The sequence below is a fragment of the Amblyomma maculatum genome, chromosome 1, assembly GCF_055883805.1.
Source record: "Amblyomma maculatum isolate TAMU_Amacu chromosome 1, ASM5588380v1, whole genome shotgun sequence".
NCBI classification, from domain to species: Eukaryota; Metazoa; Arthropoda; class Arachnida; order Ixodida; family Ixodidae; genus Amblyomma; species Amblyomma maculatum.
The window spans coordinates 397,810,883-397,833,528 of NC_139344.1; the positions used below are offsets into that span (position 1 = coordinate 397,810,883).

General features: G+C 46.4%; 1 long non-coding RNA gene across 1 annotated transcript; it reads right to left on the bottom strand.

Annotated features, from left to right (window-relative positions):
• Nucleotides 1-4,636: 4,636 nt before the first annotated feature.
• On the bottom strand, nt 4,637-10,215 carry LOC146208666 (uncharacterized). The gene is made up of 2 exons (XR_014705364.1): nt 10,058-10,215; nt 4,637-4,976 (listed from the first exon to the last, which is right to left on the bottom strand). It is a non-coding gene; the product is annotated as an uncharacterized LOC146208666 (long non-coding RNA).
• Between the last annotated feature and the right edge of the window lie 12,431 nt (nt 10,216-22,646).

Genomic DNA, 22,646 nt, shown 5'->3' on the forward strand with positions numbered 1-22,646 from the left:
GTTCGACGTCCTCAAGCCTTTTTCCTTGCTTGAGGTAAGTCTGGTAAAGTAAGGGAATAAAGCATGGCATATTTTTGGAGGCGAGACGACGTTCTGCCGAGAGTGATTTGATTTTTTATTTCAAGGTCGACGTTTACAGAGTTGCATCGGCGAGATAGCTGCTGGAGGCGCGCGTAGAAGGCGTCCAGTGACTTGCCAACGTTTTGCTGAGCTTGACGAAATTTGTAGATTGCAAATGTTTAGTTCATTCGTGGCGCAAAATAAGCATCCATTTCGGTCGTGCGGTATACTGGCGTCGATGTGCTCTGCGCGGTCTGGGTTGTGCGTGTGGTCATTGGAAACGCAGTTTGCGTGGAGGTGTCAGGGAGTGAGCGAAAGATGTACCTACGTAGTGCAGAAGAGCTTTCTTCCATGCGTCTGCCGTAATATCACAGGCCAAAAGAATTTTATCGAACCTTTCTATCCACTTGGTCCACTTGTGACCAATTGTACTGTCGTTGGTAGATCGAAGGTCAAAACTTGGGAGTGGTGGGAGCACACGTGTCATGCTTGGAATTGCTGGTTGCCGCTTGGTGCCGAAGAACGGTACGACCGATTGACTACTTGCTTAGTACAGACAGGTAATGAAAATAATTTAATTCTGACACCATTGTGGTGTTGCTGTGGGTTCGGATGGGGTTGGATTGATTGATTGGCCGAGCCTGCAATGATACGAGTAAATGATGGTTCTTTCTCCGCTGTGAGTTGCGTTCTTCGGCACCAACACCTTGTCGTGGGTGCCGAAGGTGGTAGAGTAGACGATATCTGAGGTGGTAGAGTAGACAATATCGGGCAACAACTGGACTTGAGGGGGAAATGAACTGAGGTTTTATACAGGAATGCACGTGTTTGCAACAGGTGAAACAACGAGCCTGATAATATCGATCTGGCTAAACTCTTCGGCATGGCCGAAGAAGTGAGGGACCTAAATCTAGCCCAGAAAAATTTCTTCAGGCCGCGGGGCCCGGTTTTACCAACCTCGGAGCCCGGCCCACATTTTTCATCACCCAAAAACAACGATCTCAAACATGATTGGTTCACAAAAATTGTGGCACGTCTTCTTATTTCCGTAGGTTTTGTCACCCTTAAAAAAAAAAAAAAAACAGTGCCAAAATGGGCAACAAATTCGCTTCATAACAATCGGAATTTAGATAATGGACCTCGAAATGATTGGCCCACTATGCTACATGCCACGCCCCATGTTTTCACAGTGTTACATAAACTCTCTCCTCTAGGAAAGAAAATTAAAGCACAGTATCAAAACGCAGTCCCACGTGCGCAACCGCCGCCCAAAGCTTGCGCCCTTGGCGTCTGTTCTTTTTTTTCCACGTCGGACGGAGAGGATCACGTGACAACAAGGACGACGTAGAACCTACATCACGGCTACGAATTGCCATCCTGGTCCATTTCCCCTCAGCACGCTTGTTCCGCTTTAATCTTTTCCCTGCCTCTCTGATCACCGGGGGGAGTGAATGGGGGAGTGGCGTATCCTTTCCCCCTGCATGATTTTTTTTTCCAGTTTTTTTCTTTTTCGTCTCTGGCAACAGTCGTTTCGGCGCTGTGCTGCTTCTGCCTGCGCTTATGGCTTCCCTTTACTTTTTCCCCTCCTTTCCTAGCTGCCGCAGATGGGGCGCATAGGCAGCCTTGCTGGGTAGAGCCAGCACAGTTTCGTTTGAGAAACTCGGCTTGACGACCTGCCATTGTAAATGGAAAGCGGAAAATCTTGAAAAAAGTAGATAAGCACATAGGTGCGACTCCTCCTCGAGCTGCGCTCGCTGCTCCTACCGCTGCTCTCCGCGCGTAGTACTTTGTACATGGTCGCAGTATGGAAGGGAACGATCAGTTTGCTCAAAAAGACGAATCTTTTAATTGCGATAGCAATACTGCTCCAGCTTTCGAGCCATCGCGTAGTCCCGGCGGACGCCCAGCTTGACCTTGAACAGCCGAGGAGGAGGAGGAGAAGAAGAAGGCAAAGAAGAAGAAAATAAGAAGAAGCACAAGAAAAAGAAGGAGAAGAAGACTGGTAACTTACGTTCTCGCGTCATACTCTTAAAAGTGTCGCCAATAATGTAGCACCTTGCACTGATAGGGCGTGATAGCGGAATAATGTAGCAGGCAAAAGACGCTTCCGCCGTTGCTATCGCAATTCAACGAGGGTTAACCAGAGTTCAACCACAACTATTTTTTTCTCTACTGAAGTCGAAAATTACCTTTGGTCGTTACATATGTACCAAGAGGAATTCTAGGAAGCAGAACAGAAAAACAGTAATTAGACCAAGCCAAGCAGTTTTATCAGCGAAAAGAGTTGTTCCATGATTCTCGTTCTCACCGGCGCTGCAACACCTTTCGGAAAGAACGCCACATGTGCCCGCCTCAGTAAGGCATGTGCAAGGCTGTTTTAGAGCGTATTCCTATGTGACTCCATTGAAATTCAAAGTGGAGCAGCGAAAACAAAATGAACGACGAAGAAAAATATTTGTTGACGTTTCAGTCCGCGTATTAGAGCGAAAAGTCTGGGCCCACGCCCAGATAGTGAAGAGGAGGGGCAGGCTATCCGGTGGCTGTGACAAAACGAGCTTAACAATGAAAATAAGTAACAGCGGCTCAGTGAAGAGCAAGTCAAAGTTCCTTAGTGTTTTTTTTTTTTTTTGTTTAGCAAATTTGAGCGAAGAAATTATAATGGTTGGTTGGTTGGTTTGCGGAGGTTAACACCCCAAAGCGACTCAGGCTATGAGAGACGCCGTAGTGGAGGGCTCCAGAAATTTCGACCACCTGGGGATCTTTAATCGCGCATTGACATCGCACAGCACACGGGCGCCTTGCTTTTCGCCTCCATTGAAAAGCGGCCGCCGAAGCCGGGATTCGATACCGCATCCTTGGGAACAGTAGTCGAGCTCCGTAACTACTGTGCCACCCCGGCAGGGTGAAGAAACTGTAATGAGTAGTGAAATGCATAAAAGCCTGCAAGAAAATATGAATAATGGGTAACGTAATGCTAAACGCATTCACGGCTCCCGTTTTTTTTTTTTTTTCTTCGCCGTTAAGCTCTCATCTCGAGCGGAAGGAATAAAGTTTTCCTTAGTAAAGGCACCTGCCTCCTACTCGTCCAAGTCTTTGCGCCGTTTTATCTTGCGTAGTATGAACCAGTTTGAGTTATTCAACGTGTATGCACGTGCTGAGCCGCAAGCGCAAAGATGAACGGGAGCAAGAGAGAGCTGCTTGCTTATTCCGCGCATACAAATTAGTGAAACAAGGATGCGCTATCAACAACAGCAACGGAAAGTGAGCTTTTCAGCGCGCACGGTACCTCCGAAACTTCTTCTCCGGTAGCTACAATCACAATCGCACGCACACGCACGCACGCAAAAAGTAGAAATACATTGGAGAGATGAGTGCCCATTCATAAGAAAGACAAGAGGAAAAAGTAAAAACAAAAAACAAAAACAAAGCCTGCTGAGAGGGCAAGGAGAACCAGGGGGGTAATACGTAACCGTGACGTAGGTTCTATGTCGCCCTTGTTGTCACGTGACCCTCCCCGGCTGACGTGCAAAAATGAAGTTCCGATAAAAACGAACTTGTCGGTTAGACCGCCCTGTTTTATCAAGGTGAAAGCCTTTATTGCCTCATCGTTGTCGTCAGCAAAAGTGTCACGCTGTTGCGGCGGCTCTGATTGGTCGATAGGGGCTGACGTCATGGAGGTCTTGACCAATCACAGAGCACTACTACAGTATGCGCGAATACGTGCCTCATATGGCCATATGTCAATCAATGATAAATTACTAATGAATGACTAATGACTAAGTACTACTAATTACTATTTGGGTTCTAATTACCGATCGATGACTAATTAAATCGTATTCACTAATTAGCGACAAATCCCGTAATTTGTGAAGAGGAAGATTAGTTTAGGAGGCATGCGCACCGCGAGCGCATGGCGTGAGATCGTGTTGTTGAAGAATTAATTTACCACTAATCAAGGCCTACTACTTAGTGGCACTTGCGTAATTAATTAGTTACTAAATAATACCGCCCACTCTGTAAAATCAACTACACAACAGTAAGCTTAGAACAACTGCGAAGGTACAAGCAGCGCGATCTCGTCGCTGCCAAGCAGAATTCACTAAATAAATGCACTCGTAGAATGTGAAAGAGTAGTCGCTCGGTTTACTCGTAGCGGCATTCATCGCTACATGCGCAACAGTCGCGTAGCAGAATGCAGCACTCAGGTTTTCGCCTTTCATCACTTTAGTCGCCAAAGTGTCCTGGAAGATTGCTGTTCACAGTTGCCAAACGATTATGCATACGCTTGGTTACATGTCAGTTATAAACACTTCAGAGCCGTTGCTTACGTCCAGGAAAGCCGTAGGTGCCACTGACCGGCAAGGGCAAAGTGATGACAAATCTAGCACCCAGATTGAGACCAAAAGTTGAAGCACGAACATTTCTCATGTGCCATGCGTCTAGCATTCTGCATGTTTGCTGGAATTACGACACAGCGGTGGATGACAAAATGCTACGTTGAAATACTAATGCTATTTAAAATAAGAAAACTTGTAAAATTTTGCTGTTCCTAAAAAATAAAGAGCATACACACCAGCGCTGTTGACACTATTATTTGCACGAGCACGCAAATCACCAAACAAAACAACATTGCACGTCTATAAGAAGCGTCCTGCGTCAGGATTTCATGGAAGACAGGCTACCGCGGGCCTGTTCATGTCACGGCGTTGTCCCTTACAGCGGCCTCGATATCACAATCCTGTTCTTCTGACTGTTCTCGCACGCTGACATCCCTGGACGGCGGCATGGTCCATATCTTCACTATGACCCAGCAGCACCTTACACTGAGAAGAACCATCGCCAGGCCAATCACAACGAAAGCAATCAGCTCGCCCTCCATGCTCTTCAGTCATCTTCGAACGTGCGTACAGAATCACCTGCACAGAAAAGCATGGGAAGGGCTACATGTACAGCACGGTACAAAAGTCTCAGGGACGCACGATTGCCATCCAGGGATATAGGTGCAATGCATGCTAAAGGGCGCCTGAATAAGCCTGAATACGCGTCGTACACATAACAGAGATAGTGGGTTTTGCTTTTATCTCCACAGGTATAGTATCAAGCTGCCAGCTGATCATTACATGCGCCGAAGTTGTTGTTAGCGCATTCTAGAAACCTTTGATAGTACGTGGCTACTATACACCAGAAACAGTGCAAGCCTCACGGTCACTTAAACCACCTTTCAAGAAAAGCTATGAGGACCGTTTGAGCCGTCCGTGACGTCATGTGCAAGCCTCTAGTATCACCAATGTGTTTGAATTTGCATTACACCAAAGCGCATGAGGTAGATGGCTAGCTTTCACAGTACCGAGTTTCTTCTGGGTATTACTGATTATTTTTTAAAAAGTAAACGAGACAGTTTTTATGTTCTGCGTAACATGGCATACAAAATTTGCAAAAAGTACGTAAAGGGTTTGAATAAAAAAGTGCCTCCCAACTCCCGTAATTGCTATTTGATGACATTTGTTACTTCCTCAAAATTTTCCTGGTACGTATTTTCCTCGCCATCCCCAACGTTTCCGTGTTCATACTATCAGAGTCTTATACCGCCCATCTTGTCTTTTTCTAAATAAAACCCGTAGCCATGTCAGGGTAGATTGCACATCTTTGACGAACGGTTTCACTTCAATAATTCTTTCTCGCGGACTCAGTGCGAATAGTGGATTTTCTCCGGTCTATCGTGAGTAGCAAATAAAGAAAGCGTCAGCAACCATCGCGTAGTGGGAAAGATCCAGTGCACGTACCAGTCCTGGCTAAGGGCGTTTCGGCCTTGTACACCGAGACATTGTGCTCTACCTTAGATGATAAGGTTTTAACGTTGTAGCTGCCGATTGCAATTAACAACAACAACTCTGCAGGCAAATTAGTTATGGGCTCAAACAAGCAAAATTAAAAACGTTTCTCAACTATGAATATTTATTAAACCTGAAAATATTTCTTTTGCATGGCTTGCCTTAAATGCTAAACGTAATTACACGTACAGTCGTGAGCAAAAGTGGTATATAACATGTAGCCGGTGGCAGAGCTCAAGATAACTGCATTTCAATGTCATCTAGCAACAGCTATCTATGATCGAGGGACCTAGGCAATTCTGGTGGTCCTCCATTTTGTCGGCATGCATGTGTCACTGTTATTAAATGGCGTTTAGATGTTTTCCCAAGCTTCGTCACCGGCTACGTGTTTTATGCTTACTCGCTACTGTACATTTAAATTACGCCGTTTGCCTCCGAGGGTTTCCTTTAACATGGTGTAACATAGTTTAAGCTTCGATATGTTGATCCTTTTTAGAGATACTGGAAAATTTCAAACCCTTAGATTAAGTAAAAGTACTTTACTATCTGCTAAAACCCCACTGATTAACTGCCTTGTTGAACAAAGCAGCTGATTTGCTCCACAGACTGCCCTAATATGGTACCAAGACAAAATTTTTTCTTTCGAATAGGAAGAAATGTACAGCTTTCCTTTAGATGGCGGCACTCACCTAAACGCCATTTACAGTTATTATTCAGTTCACAAAAGTGCTTCTTAAAACGAGGTGGCGACGAAAGAAGTAAATAGGTGTTTCCTTGCCTCGCGCCCGACATCCTCAGTACGGGCTCAGTAAGATAGCCAATGTTTCGACAAGTGGGCATGTCTTTGTTTGGCCAGAAACAAGACAAAGACAAGTCCATTATGAAATGAATGGCGGCGCAACAAGGACACAAACAAGAAAGAAACACCACATGCGTGTTTTTCTTGTTTGTGTTTTTGATGCGCCGCCTTTCATTTTATCATGCACCAACTAGCCCCTCAGGCTGTTATTCACAAGTCTATTCGCTGAAACGTTGGATATCAGAGTAATCAGACTAGGAAGGTTGTCAGTAATGAAACCTTCATGCACTTGTTTATAAAGGTAAGCAGGTAAGCAGGTAAGCAGGCAGCGAAGATGAGGCGTCTATAGGACGCGTCTGCTTGGAGCCATGCTTGCTATCAGCGTCTCGTCGCAAGTATTAGTTTTAATCTCTGATAAACCCCTGTCATAGTTGTCATATAGTTTGTTAGGTTGGCTTTCCACATGGCATGTTGCCGCAATTGTGGCGTCACTGAAAATAATAAGGTGCTGAAACTTCATGTTATACTACCCTTCACGTGCATGCATATAGACGGAAACCTTGTTGATAAGTTTTGCTACAATATCCCACGAACTAAAATATACATTCAGTTTTCAAAATTTCCTTTTGCACAATTATTTACAGGGCATGAAGCATTGAGGTGAAGCATACCTAACCTCGATAAAAAGGGTGTCACGCGTTCCAGATGAGGTGAATTCTGGCGCATGCAAGGCAGGAAGAGGGACACTATAGCGTTGGCGCAATTATATCTATAGATATTTTAAGCAAGTGACGAGACACCTTGACAAAAATCTACTGTACTCGAAGAGAGAAACGCGTACACTATATACAAGCACGGTGCCTAAGAAGGCGACGAGCTTACGCTCGAAGCACATAGAAAACACATCATAAAGAAGAAAAACTCCGTTCTAAAAGCGCAAAACGCAGCTATGCTTTCCTCTCTTTCGTCATCTCGTGGGGGATATTGTGCATTCTTAAGTATACAAAATTTATCTCTGGTATGGCATTTTTATACGAGTCCTTGATTCCTATGCTTTGCAGTGTACGCGATTAGAGTCAATTTTCAGCTACGCTATGGTTGTTAATGTCGCACTGGCTGCAAGCGAACTGGTAAATGAGCAAGATTAATTTGCGTAAACTGCTAAGATCTGCATACCAGTAGAAATGGAGGGCATATTGAATGTTAGGAGAGAGAGAGAGAGAGAGAGAGAGAGAGAGAGAGAGAGAGAGAGAGAGAGAGAGAGAGAGAGAGAGAGAGAGAGACTATAATGGAAACTGGAGATGTCTGCCTGGTGGTGAGCCTATAGCATGCTCTGTAGGTGTAGCAGTTCCTTCGGTGTATGCAGTTGCTGCGAACAGCCTATTCTTTAAATCGCTTCTTTCTCATTTTGTTTTCCGCTCTCTTTCGTCTGCTGGCAGAAGTGATAGTAGCCTGTTTGGAAATAATCGTTCGGAATAGTCATTATTTTGTCGTCGAGTAGACGTGTGGACAGACAAAAATCTTCTAAGAAAGGAAGGTGAAAATATAAATGCATTGCTGCAGTACAAATGTCAGCAGACGCTTACAAAAAAAAAAAAAAAATGTTCAAAATCTGCTTATATCGCAAGGCATGCGATAATTTAACGACTTTCTTGAGGGGGTACGACGTATCAGGAACACGGGGAGAGATGCGGATGAACTCAATTTCACTTTCCTGAATCTGAAAGGTAAGCCGCATAAGCATATATACCATCAACGCAGACGAAATGCTGTTGGCAACTACGGCTGCAGGACACATACCAGATGCACAATTTGTCCTGCGACCAAAGTTCAGCTTTCAGGGACGCCGTTTAATGTCAGGAAACAAACAATGGAATATTGCACGATATTTAATGCTGTTGCGCACATATTGATGGAGATGGTCGGCGTTTCCAATGCGTTGCAAAATTTTGTTTCTGAAGTTTGGATGCGCTCATGAGTAGTTAAGACTGCCATAGAAAACCAATAGATTGTGTTTCTAAATAATCGTGAAGGGAACTATGGAGTAAGATATTTCACGAACATACATTGATAGAAATGGTCCAATATTCCGATACGCTGCGAAATTTTGTTTCTGAAGTTCGTCCTGCGTTCACAACGAGAAATCCGGAGTATGACATGAAACCAGTGGCATATTTTAAAATAAACAACAAAATAACTACAATCTTGTCCGAGCAGGATCTCCGGATATACCGATAGTTTTTTGCAGTTATACAACATCTAAATAACTCGATTCAAAGTATCTTTCTCAGAATTTGTCCACCATTTTTGATTATGCATTTTCAAATCGTTTCTCAGACGACGCGGAAAATTTCGGCTGGATTCACGAGTGGATTCACGATTGGAGCATACCATGGGCTGCAACATAGCTGGCTTGCTGCTCTTGCGATGAGTTTTCACAGTTGTATGCCAAACACGAAAACCACTGACAGAAGCGAGCTAAGGGTTATTGTGCCTCTAGATAAACACTCGCACCTTCTCCCGGTGTTCACAAAGTGACATACAACTTTGGCGTAATGATTGGCGTAATGAGCTAAGAAAGGGCAGTGAGGAGACAACGCTCACAAAGAGCTAGCATTAAAAGAGAACTTTATGAGTTGTGTATGAATTCTCTATTCGCTTAATAGCTCTGACATTGTGCGCGAATAGTGCAAGATGACTAGGAACTTTCAAAAAGGCAAAGGAGCATTTACTTATATCAGAGGCTTAGGCGGTTCTAAACGAGATTAATAATCAAACCGTGTCTCGCGGTCATTCACGATGGAAGCAACATTTGCGCTTTGTGGCAATTCCCCACGCGTGACATAACTCTGTCATAGTATAAAACTTACACAAGGATTGCTCCGAACAAATAACTGAATTAAAAACATGTTGTCTACCTCAGCAAAGGGTTACTTCTGTTGGTCAGAGTTCGCTTTTTATTCTGTGGAAGGCTTTGTTCCAGAGAAACGCACGTTGCGGAAAACCTTGCAAAGTGCAGCAGCCACATTCCTAGTAGGAGTGCAGCACAGGTCCGACAGACATGCAAAACATTCGCTGACAAAAGGAATGCTAGGCTCACGCAACCATTCACACGACGGTCAAAATCAATATATTCATGGTTGCACCCGTGATGCCATCCAATCGCTCCGCGTAATATGGTGTCAAGTGAGGATTTGGCAGCGAAAGGAACTTGATATGTGGTGTTTCAAATCCGTAGTAAATTCTAACCTTCCAGACGCGTCGTTCGCAGATCGGCACGGATCGACCTCCCTTGCCGGTAGCTATGTATTGAGAATGGCGGCATGCATTTTCCTGTCGATGGTGCCAGTCGCAGTTAGAGACTCACCTAGGAAGTGTCCGGCATATCGTCGGAACAACGGTGAACATTTGAGTGCTCGTGCAGAACCGCTGCGATATTGGCGTAAATAACGTTACTGCCGCGCACCTTTCTTTTACCAACGCCGATGCCCAGAGGCGCTCCAGTGAACGCTTGTCTTATTTATCCAAGTACTAGGCGGGAAGAACAGGTCGGATGTCGACAGTCCGCTTCCGCCTCAACGGCGTCGTCATCCGCTTTCACTTCGACGAGATAAAAAAAAAAAAAAAAAAGAAGTCCGTGGTTCGCTATGAGAGCACAGACGCGACAACCTTTCTGAAGGTGGCCGGAAATTTTCGGAAGGTGATCAATAAATGTGTCCTTTGCTGCAAGAGAAAAAAAAAATTATACCAAACCCGAAAAAAGCGTATGATTGATTTTACAAACAACGCAAATTTTATAGCGTTTGTTTCTCAGAGCGTCCCTTTAACAGGACTTATGGAACCACATATGCCGCAACAGCGAATGTTCCTGCTTAGACGCATTCTACGGGGCATTCCTGCGGCTGGACAAAGTTAGGCAAGCACCAGGCCAGACAGGAGCTCGTCACATGTTTGCTTTTTACGAACCCTGGCCCGTGATAGCTTTCGAAAGTTTTCGCCGAGAGAAACGACTGACCATAACTCGAAATCCAAAAACCATCCGCAGGGGCCGCCACGGTGCATTAGCAGATTGGCAGCGTGAAGCACCTACAGTCCGTGATCAATAAAAGGACGGGTCGCGCTACGTTAGTGTTAATTCGCATAACGGCCAAACCAGTTTCCTAGTTTTTGAAAGCAGGTGATACGTGGCTCATCGGCATCCAATGGAGCCATACATTTCATCGCTATCCTCTATGTCTTTTCCTTCCCGTCAACCTTAGCTCGGCTGCTTAAGATATTAGATAGTAGTTGCCGCGGCCGGCAACATTCTTTTCCTTCCTTTTTGATAATTATTTTTTTTAATAAGCCACTACCGCCACCACAGGCGTGACACTGCCACCTAACGGCGACTTCAAGTCACGTGACGATTCAGCTGTATAAGGACATTCCGCCTGGTCTGTAAACTTTAGCCATGCGCCATTTCCGCCGTCTATCGCAGAGACAGCAACATAGAGGCGGGGGTGTATTTGTTCTGGCTCACGAAAACATAACGAACACTTACATTAATGTTAGCATCTACTCGCGCGATTCAGTTTGGTGCACAGTTGCACTCCAGAAAAGCTCGCCGGTGGCTGTTGACTCGTTTTACAGACCGCCTGTACTGAGTGATGCAGAATCCTTATTTGAAATGAATAATATTTTACTCAGCTTAAACGCAACCTATCTCCTCTTCGGCGGGGATTTCATTCTCCCAATATAAGAGTGGAATGACAATTACAGCCGACGTTTAGCATCAGTGCTCTCTTGTAGATCGCCTTTCGTGAATACATTTACGCCCATTCAGTGCTGTGAATTTCCCAACAAGAATTGTATCTGGTGTGCATTTGGCAAGCACTCGCAGATTATGACTGGCAGCTTACCAGTATCGCTCAAGAGGAAAGTATACAACAGTTGCATCTTGCCTGTACTCACCTATGGGGCTGAAACGTGGAGGCTAACCAAGGGAGTTCTACTTAAGTTGAGGACAACGCAGAGGGCTATGGAACGAAAAATGGTAGGGGTAACATTAAGAGATAGAAAGCGTGCAGAGTGGGCCAGAGAAATAACTCAAGTTACGGACATTCTAGTGGAAATTAAGAAGAAGAAATGGACATGGGCAGGGCATGTAGTGCGAAGAGAGGATAACCGATGGTCACTGAGGGTAACAAACTGGATTCCAAGGGAAGGAAAGCGTAGCAGGGGCGGCAGAAAGTTAGGTGGGCGGATGAGATTAAGAAGTTCGCAGGGGTCAAGTGGATGCAGCTAGCACAGAACCGGGTTAAGTGGAGAAATATGGGAGAGACCTTCGCCCTGCAGTGGGTATAATCAGGCTGATTATGATGATGATGAATGCAACTCTGCTGGATCTCCAGAAATTTCCTCGTGATTTCGCCCTGTAATCTCACATTATGCCCTAGATTTGCGTCTGTTGCTCGCAACTCGCGAACGGTGCGGAGCTTAGAGGCGAAGAGCTCTTATAAATATGGTGCACTTGCTTTAGTCGGAACCAATGCGCAACATCCCACCGTTAAGTAACATTACCCGATATTTATCTCTGCTTGAACCCATTAAGGCGTGTGAAAGCACTGTTCTGCATGTTTTTCCTTGGCGGTTTGACAATGAGAAGTTGGCACAGCGACGTTGATACGCGTAAAAGCCCCTAGGTGGTAGAAAATATTACGCAGTTCTCCACTACGGCACCTCTTTCTCTCTTACTGTTCCGCCTTCTTCCCTTCCCTTATGTCACCGCTCAAGTGTGCAGTGAGAAGAGCGACATATACAGAGCCCTTCCTTTCTTATAAACCAATCTGCAATTAACGCAGAGTTTGCAAGGGCCCATGTCAATGTACGTTAAAGAAAGTGGTCGAAATTTCGGGGCATTATACGGCGTACCACATAGGCGGATTAGCTTTGAGACGTTAAACCATATACATTAAACTAACTAAACTAAACATCTCCAGGCTTCTTTCGGGGGAAAGAAAAGCGCAGTATCTGCTTAACTGCTAGGTGGACACCTACACGAAGCCAACGCACAAACGTTAGACGATTTGGCTACGCCGTGAACCTCCAGATTAGCGATCTCGCACTGTCATAATCTGCTGCGAGACGACTATGCGCTGCACTTTGAGCTGAGTCACCTTTTTGCATTGCATCATGTCATTCCTATATATGTTCTCAGATCACTCGCTGCACATCTGACTTGCTTTTTTTAGCGGATGCGTTTACAAAACCATGCATAAAACTAACATTCTCTATAGAAGTGTGATGCGCAAGAAGCTAAACGTGACATGTGATAACGAATTAACTTATGAATTATTGATTATTGACCAGGTACTACGACCTCTCATCCTGTCATGGCTTTGTATAAAAATTTGTATAAAAACCGTGTTTTTCGTTGACAGAAGAAAACGAAGCGAATTCCCGCCGTATCATGTGATGAAGCGCTAGAAGGGTACTGTGTTTCCCTCCACAAATAAGGTAAGGAGCGGGTGAGATGCTCAACAGGAAAGCTGTCATCAGCGGATCTGAAGATTCTGTCATCAGCGCCTTCTTTGTATTTATGGCATCGTCATCGGCGCCCATGACCGTGCAGCCCCTCGCCTCGCACTGATTATGCTGCCGTTATCTCCTATAGCGTACTCTAGGACTGGTTGCTGCACCTGTGTTTCCAGCATATTCATGTAAATGCGTTTTCCAGTGTACGCGTACGCCAAATGCTAGTGTAGCGATGCAAGTCAACCCAGATCCACACCTCTGCTTTGATCTCCAAGGCATAAGCAATTCACGCCAACTCAGCTGTTGCTGAAAGTCGCATCCACACGAGGTAAACGCGAAAATATCCGATGAAATGTTTCCATAGAGTCGACGGCAGGCGGTTGCTTGTTGCTTGGGTCTTCTTCGCGACTGTGGCGTGGTAGTCAGTTACACAGTATTGTATCAGTGGACATTATTGTTCCGCCTCGGATATGTGGAAGTTGAAGCATAAGATCAGCCCAGCGAGGACAGTTACGATGAAGCAGTTAAATCTAATGCGATGCATATCGTCACTTTCTAAACAAAACGGAGGAAGCGACGAATAGCCCCCGCGCTACCTCCTTGGTCGACTCAGCATTGGTGCTAGTGGTGCCATATATATATATATATATATATATATATATATATATATCTATATATATATATATATATATATATATATATATATATATATATATATATATATATATATATATATATATATTGTTATTTGTTATTTATGCTTTTGTTTTTTCAATTTTTACTTCTATAATCGCATAAATTGGTTATGTAATCTGTTCAGGGGAAAGATAGTTAAACGCAAAGTAGAAGAAAAAACAACGTGCCGATGGTGGGATCCGAATCCAGGACCTCCGAATATCGCGTCCGGTGCTCTTCCAAATGAGCTACATCGGCCGCTGTCCCCCCTGCTACTTTCTTGGGTATTAATGTTGTCTGTATACGAACCTTGATAGTGTTCACCAGCACCAACATATTGTAGCATGCGTTGACGACAAAGAAGAGCAGAAGTGTGAGAGGAAGAAGTGTGCTAACCTCGAGCCTGAACTCTGACGCTGTTCGTAGAACCTTTGCCACGCTTTGGACCTCGGACGCAACTGTAAAGGTCGCCGTTTACGCGACATCTGGTGGAGGTGCGGGGTACGATTTTCATGAGCCGGACGCCCCCTACAAGCCCAGGACGCACCCCTAAGGTGGAGACCCCAGTACACCAGAGCAGCCGCCGACTGCAAGGTCTGCCTCCCGAGTGTGGTCCTCTCCCTGACCACAGACCAACAAGGAGCGCTTCTCTCAGCGCGATGAATCCCCCGGTATTGACAACTCCTGTCCTGCTCAACCACCAGCGGGATCCACCACATTTCCACGGCCTGCCACATGAGGATGCTGAAGACTGGCTGGAGCAGTTCGACCGGGTGGCTGCCTTCAACGCCTGGAACGCTGACTCGAAGCTTCGCCATGTCTACTTCGCACTGGAGGATTCTGCGCGGACATGGTTCGAAAATCAAGAAGCCGGACTCCGAACGTGGGATACATTCAAGGCAGAATTCTTGCGTATGTTTACCAACACGCTTCGCAAGGAAAAAGCGCAATTGCTTTTAAATAGGCGTATACAACATCCGAATGAAACTGTTACGGCCTACGCCGAAGAGATGAAGCGACTCTTTCGACGCGCGGACCCAACCATGTCGGAAGAGAAAAAAGTGCGCTTTTTGATGCAAGGTGTTAAAGAGCAGTTATTTGCAGGCCTGGTGCGAAGTCCACCAACAACTGTCGCCGAATTCATAAGTGAGGCGTCTACCATCGAGAAGGCACTTGACATGCGCGCCCGGCAATACCAGCGCACTACAGTGTCTATGAACGCCGCGAGTGCAGGTGAAGCCGTACAGTTTTCGTCAGAATCGCTGCGTGATACGATCCGGGCGATAGTCCGGGAAGAGGTGGCCAAATACCTGCGGATTCCTCCACAGCCACAGGTTGCCACAGTTTCCGATATCATTCGTGAGGAAGTACAACAGGCGCTGGGTGTTCCCGCACCCGTCACCGTGCACGCACCCGTCACCGGGCCCGCACCCGTCGCCGCGCCTGAACCCGTCGTAGCTACACCGCTGCCCCAGACCCTGAGCTACGCCGCGGTCACCAGCCGCTACCTGCCGCCTTCGACAGCATCCTACGAGCCTCGCGCACCGGTCGCCCATGTGTCTTCACGGCCGAGCGTACGCCGCCGAAGGACCGATATCTGGCGAACGCCCGATCACCAACCGTTGTGCTACCATTGCGGCGAAGCTGGACACCTGTGTCGCCGCTGCCCCTACAGGGAACTCGGCCTCCGTGGGTTTTCTTTTGATGCCCGTCGTCCGTTGCCTGGTCAGCAGCCACGCGAAATCGCAGAATACATTTCGCGTTCCAACACAGGCCCAAGCCGCCTCCGATCGCCGTCGCCTCGCCGTTACAGCTCTCCTGGACGCCAGGAGCAACTCCAAAGTCCCCATAGGGGAAACTAGATGCAGCAGCCTCTGGAGGTGCGGCTGCTACAGTGCGAAAATTTCAAGATCCTCCACAGACCCACGACAGTTCTTCACTGCAAACTACAGTTCGTTACATACGGCCACCAACAGAATCGACGCCGCTACGAAATTCCGCTGATCCTCAACGTAACCACGACGCCGACAGTCGCCCCACCGCTCCTTCAGAGCATCGAAGTCGAGACCGAACCCCACGAAGCTGTCGCCGCCCGACACAACAAACTGCCGACCTGCAGATCTCCGTTGATGGCGTAGACGTCACTGCGCTAGTCGACACTGGCGCTGATTATTCAATTCTAAGTGCACACTTCGCCAAAGCTCTCAGAAAGGTCACAACATCATGGGGTGGCCCGCAAATACGCACAGCTGGCGGACATTTAATTATGCCCACGGGAGTGTGCACGTCGAGGATCACTGTACAAGGGCAAACTTTTCTGGCGACGTTCATCGTATTGGCTCAGTGTTCCCGTGACGTCATCCTCGGTATGGACTTTTTAACCGAAAATGGCGCCATTATCGATCTGCAGAATAAGTCCGTGAGATTTTCAGTTGAGAATGCTATCGAATCCAACAGCCTGCTCCCCGCTGCACTCCACATTATTGATGACCATGTTAGTGTGCCCCCACGTTCAAGCATTATGGTCTCCGTGGGTTCCCTCCCAATCCAAGATACAGAAGGTGTCGTCGAGACAAAACAGAAACTGCTTATTGAAAGAGGCATCGCCGTTGCCAGGGCAGTTGTTTTTATTGAAAATGGCAAAGTTGATGTTCTTCTCACGAACTTCAGCAATGAACATCAACATCTGAACAGAGGGACAACTGTCGCATATCTCGACGCCATAACTGACACTAGTTATGAATGCAATTTCACCAGCGCTTCAGCAACAGAACCCTCCGACAACACTGAACCTCTGTACGATATAAACCCGGCCTTACCTCGAAAGTATCGAGAGAAACTACGGCACCTCCTCCGTCGCTACTCTAATGCATTTGCCATATCATCACGCGTCGGTCGAACCCACCTTGCAAAGCACCGCGTCATTACAGACGAAACTGTTCGACCACTCCGCCAGTCGCCTTACCGAGTTTCCCCTAAAGAACGTACTGCCATCCGAGACCAAGTGAAGGAAATGCTCGATAACGATGTCATTCGCCCTTCCCGCAGCCCCTGGACCTGTAGCACCTGTAGTACTTGTGAAGCACCTGTAGTACTTGTGAAGAAAAAAGATGGCACACTTCGTTTCTGCGTAGACTATCGCCGACTGAACAACGTTACGAAAAAAGATGTTTACCCTTTGCCCAGAATAGATGACGCCTTAGATCGTCTGTGCAACACAAGATACTTCTCCTCCATGGATCTCAAGTCTGGATACTGGCAGATAGAGGTCGATGAAAGGGACCGCGAAAAGACTGCTTTCATTACACCTGACGGGCTATACGAATTCCAAGTCATGCCCTTCGGCCTTTGCTCCGCGCCCGCAACCTTTCAGAGACTCATGGACAGCGTTCTTGGAGATCTGAAGTGGACGACATGTCTTGTATACTTGGACGACGTAATTGTGTTTGCCCCGAATTTCGAGGAGCACCTCCGTCGCCTAGACGCAGTACTAGACGCCATCCAAACGTCGGGCCTCACTCTGAAAGCCGAAAAATGCCATTTTGCTTATGAAGAGCTGAAGTTTTTGGGCCATGTCGTGAACCAAGCGGGAGTTCTGCCGGATCCTGAAAAAACAGTTGCCATCGCCAATTTTCCGACGCCGCGGGACCAGAAAGAGGTGCGACGCTTTCTTGTACTATGTGCATATTATCGACGTTTCGTGAAAAACTTTTCTAAAATATCCGCCCCCCTTACACTTCTTACTAAGGCTGATATGCCGTTCACATGGGGCGACCAGCAAATGGACGCATTTCAGGAGCTTCAACGTCGCCTGCAGTCACCTCCAGTTCTAGCACATTTCGATGAAACCGCAGACACCGAACTCCACACGGATGCAAGCAATGTCGGTTTGGGCGCTGTCCTAGTACAGATACGGAACAGTGAACAACGTGTGATCGCCTACGCTAGTCGGGCTTTGTCTAGGGCTGAGACAAACTACTCTGCCACTGAAAAGGAATGCCTGGCCATCGTGTGGTCTATTTCAAAATTTCGACCATACCTGTACGGCAGACCCTTCAAAGTGGTGACCGACCATCACGCGCTTTGTTGGCTGACAAGCCTTAAAGATCCTTCTGCACGTCTCGCCAGGTGGAGCCTACAACTTCAAGAATACGACATCACTGTAACCTACAAGTCAGGTCGTAAGCATTTAGACGCTGACTGCCTGTCTCGTGCTCCTGTACAACCAGCTTCGGACGCCTCAGGTGACGACGACGCATTTCTGACTGCAATTAGTTCAGACAATTTTGCCGATGCCCAACGGAATGATCCCGAACTTCGCCAGGTAATCGACTTTCTTCAAGGTGCCGGCAGCATGGTCCCTAGCCCTTTCCGTCGTACTTTGTCTTCTCTGTGTCTCCGTGATGGCGTTCTCGTCAAGAAGAATTTTACAGCCAACAGTCGCCAATACCTCCTCGTTGTACCAGCAAGCTTAAGGGATGAGATTTTTCAAGCCTGCCACGACGAACCCACATCCGGCCACCTGGGAGTCACTCGGACGATATCCAGAATTAAAGAACGGTATTACTGGCCTCGTTTGCCAAGCGATGTAACGCATTATGTTCGAACTTGCCGTGACTGCCAACGTCGAAAGGTTCCGCCTCTGAGGCCAGCCGGTCTTTTAAAGCCCATTACGCCACCGTCCAGACCATTCCAGCTAATAGGGATGGACTTGCTCGGACCGTTCCCTACTTCCACCTGTGGGAACAGGTGTATTATAGTAGCTACTGACTACCTGACTCGCTACGCAGAAACCGCTGCTCTTCCTTGTGCTACCGCTTTTGAAATTGCGAAATTTTTCGTTCTTCAAATTGTCCTGAGACATGGCGCACCAGAAGTACTCATTACTGACAGAGGAGCTGCATTTTCTGCAGAGCTCATCCAGCATATCCTTGTTCTTAGTCGCACCAATCATCGTCGCACGACTGCATACCACCCGCAAACAAACGGCCTGACAGAACGTTTGAACAAGACCATTGCCGATATGTTGTCAATGTATGTGGACGTCCATCACAAGACATGGGACGAAGTATTGCCGTATGTAACATTTGCATACAATACCGCCGTTCAGGAAACTACCAACATGACTCCATTCAGCCTAGTTTACGGCCGACAAGTGACGACCACGCTCGACGCCATGCTGCCCCACATAGACGAAGGTCCAAATGATGATGTCGCCTCTTTTCTACAGCGTGCCGAAGAGGCCCGTCAACTTGCACGGGTCCGAATACAGCAGCAGCAAGGCCGAGATGCACAACGCTACAACCTGCGGCGGCGGACTGCAGACTATCTGCCAGGTGACCTTGTCTGGGTTTGGTACCCCATTCGACGACGCGGACTTAGCGAAAAACTCTTGCGCCGTTATTTCGGCCCCTACCGCGTTCTTCGACGCGTCAGTGAACTGGACTATGAAGTCGTTCCGCACGAGGAACCAGAGCCCCGGCGTCCCAAGCGTTCTGAAGTGGTCCACGTGGTCCGCTTGAAGCCTTTTCATGCCAGATAGCGGCCCCTTTTACTCTGTCCCTCTTGCAATATAGCATCGGGACGATGCTTTTCGCACGGGGGGGGGGGGGGGGGGGCTAATGTAGCATGCGTTGACGACAAAGAAGAGCAGAAGTGTGAGAGGAAGAAGTGTGCTAACCTCGAGCCTGAACTCTGACGCTGTTCGTAGAACCTTTGCCACGCTTTGGACCTCGGACGCAACTGTAAAGGTCGCCGTTTACGCGACAATATACATATTTAATATTGAAAAGGAAAAACAGACACAGCAGGTGTTAACTTTGGTATGGTACGCGGCGTGTGTATTACTCCGCTGAACAATGAAACATAATTAGGTTTTAAAATTAAGCTTCACCAAACAAGCCAACTGAACAAAAAAGCTTCAAAAAACTTTATTAAGATCATATCAATTAACAGGAAAGTGGCCTTGCCCTCCTGTTCTTGTCAGACGTCCGAGATCATTCGGGACCTGCCGGTTTAGAAGGCTTGTCTGATGGGGTTGTTCTGCTCTGCAAGGTTCTGGCTGCGTAGCAAAACCTCCCATGGCTCCTTACTGTCCACTAAAGCGGTGGAATGGGCACACACCCACATCATATGGGCTAGCGTCGCCCGTCCTCCACAGGCCCAACATTTGCCATCGTTTGAGCCAGTCAGGAACCTACTCAGTGCGGCTGGGTTCGGAAAGGTGTCCACCTGCCTACAGATGGGAGGGCTCGGAAGAAAACATGAAATGTTTGAAAGAATAAAAAAACGTTTTTTTTTCTCGTTCTTTTTTCCCGAGGTGTATAAAACAAAAAAAAAAAGAAACAAAAAAAAACCATGAAGCATGATTCCCTTAAAGAAACATAAAAATTTGTTCTAATTTATAGATGGCTGCTTCTAAGTAACAAGAGCACTGAGAAGGCTGCAGAAAGAATATAATTTATTTGCTGTTATTTAGTTTTGGTTGCATAAATTACGCTTACTTCAGAACATCCGTGATAAATGCTATTAAAACAATTTAAGGTGTCGAAATGCTACAATTTTTTTGTTGTTCCCTCTTCCGTTGAGTGTCGAAACGCGAGCATATGAAATGTAGTCTTGATTTGCTTATTCGTATTTCTAATAAAGTAGAGAGAACATTTAGTCAGGTTGTAGCCTCACTGGTGAGAAGGTTTCGTTCGGGTGCCGATGCCGATCCACCAGCGGAAGCGCCTGACGATCAGGCCATCGTCTCCAATGCAGCAGCTGGTAGTTGTCGCGCGCCGTTGCGCCATTGATAGTACGTCACGTTACTGTGATGTGACGTCACTAGTATTCATTGATACACTTATGAGCTTCATATGTCAATATATTAATGACGTTAACGATGCGTCTCGATCGGACAAAAACGCACCCAACGGCTTTTTGGAACTGCATTAAGATAGATGTAAAAGGTTTGTTGTGTCAAGATTTTAGCTCTGGGTGACCTCACTGACAGAGAAAACGCATAACATGCTTATAAATCCTCAAAACTTGGTGTCCCAGCCCCATTAGAAATAACGTGATAAAATTTCAATACATACAAATTAACTGGAAGAAAAAAGGTCTGAAACTCAACAAGAACAGATAAGAACAATCTAGAAAGAAGCGAGCACAAACACATCGCCAGTACTAGAGCGCCTTGGTATGTCAATGATCTGATTGAAAATGTGATGAACTTTAATCTGTCTACCAAACATTACAAAAAATGAATAGAACTGGCAGTTCACGTGCGTCTATTTCATTCAAGAATAAACTGGGAACACACGCAAAAGAGCCTTTTTTTGTGAGATTTCTTACTGTACTAACGAGAAATACCGTAAACGTTAAATTACCAAGATTTGATAAAGGAAGAAAGGAGCCATTGATATTAAAGGACTAGAGTGCAGCCTAAAATGCATAAATGTCCGATACTTATTTAGCATAACATATTTGGAGATAAATGTGGCAAACTTTGAACTGCATGTTAACATTTGCACGAGAAAAATAAAAGCGCGAGCAAGAGTAAGCATATGCAAAAATACACGATGAACAGAAAGAAATGATGCATGTAGATATGGTTTCTTGTTTGGCGTAAGACAGAATGAGATAAACCTCAATCAGTACAAGTTAACTCACAGGAATATAAAAAGCACATTCGAAAGAAAATATAGAAAGACTAGACTAGTACCAGGAAGGAGAAAACACGGAAACATGGCCGGAACTTACCGCCACATGATGGATTGCAGAGAAAAATTCAGATATTTATTGAACTCCGCATAAGATTTTGCCAGAAAAAAAAAAACAACAACATATCACAAGTGAAATATATACGAGACGGGAAAAAAGAACGCGCTAAGGAAAAGGAGGCACGGAAACAAACACATAACTTTGCCTACCCGCGCTACTACGAATTGCTGCCCTCTCATATCCGGCACCGCTCATCAAACTACACTTTAAGCTGAAGGTTAGAACGCATGAACACAGCTTCAGTATTCTATGTCCCGTAGACCTATGTCTGCATTAGGTGTGCTTACAGACTAAATTTGACCACTTCTTTTGACACGCGGTAGTGGAGGCTGCAACACACATGGCAGCAATCTTTTGTCATCTGTCTTTTTATAACCGTCAAAAGCAACGAGCCATTTGCACGAGCACTTCACGAAGGGAGCACTTCAGGTGAGGCTCAAAGGAAGTACCTCTGCAAGACAAACTGAACCACCTTTGCAGGCTGCGAGGTTCGAAGCTGGGTTTGGGCCCACTGCGGAGGAGGGGCGCGCAACGGGGTTTACGGAGCTTCTTCCCAAACGCACACCCCTAGAAAAGCCGAGCACCAGGCCGGGGGACGCTTGTACCCATTTTTACCGGTGGGTGTCCGGCGGTGGGTTTCGAACTAACCACCTCCCGCAGCCGAGACGGGCGCTGTAACCACTAGGCCATGGCTGCGGTGACATTAAAGGAGGTTGTAATAGTGACTTTTGTACGGTACAAAGAAAGGAGAGTAAACATCAGTCCAGCAGTTTTGTATTCAAAATTGCACGCGATGATCTCTGGGTGGTGAGCTGTACCGCGGACGCACTATACAGTATACATTTCACGTTGTTGATCACGCATGGCTGCTCCTCCGCCTAACGCTTCGCAAGCATCTCACGCTACAAAAGTAAACAAAGAAGGGGAGAGCCATTCATATCATGTACATGTGAGTTTTAAAGGACAACTCCGGTGGTTTTTTCATCATTTTGTGTTTTTAG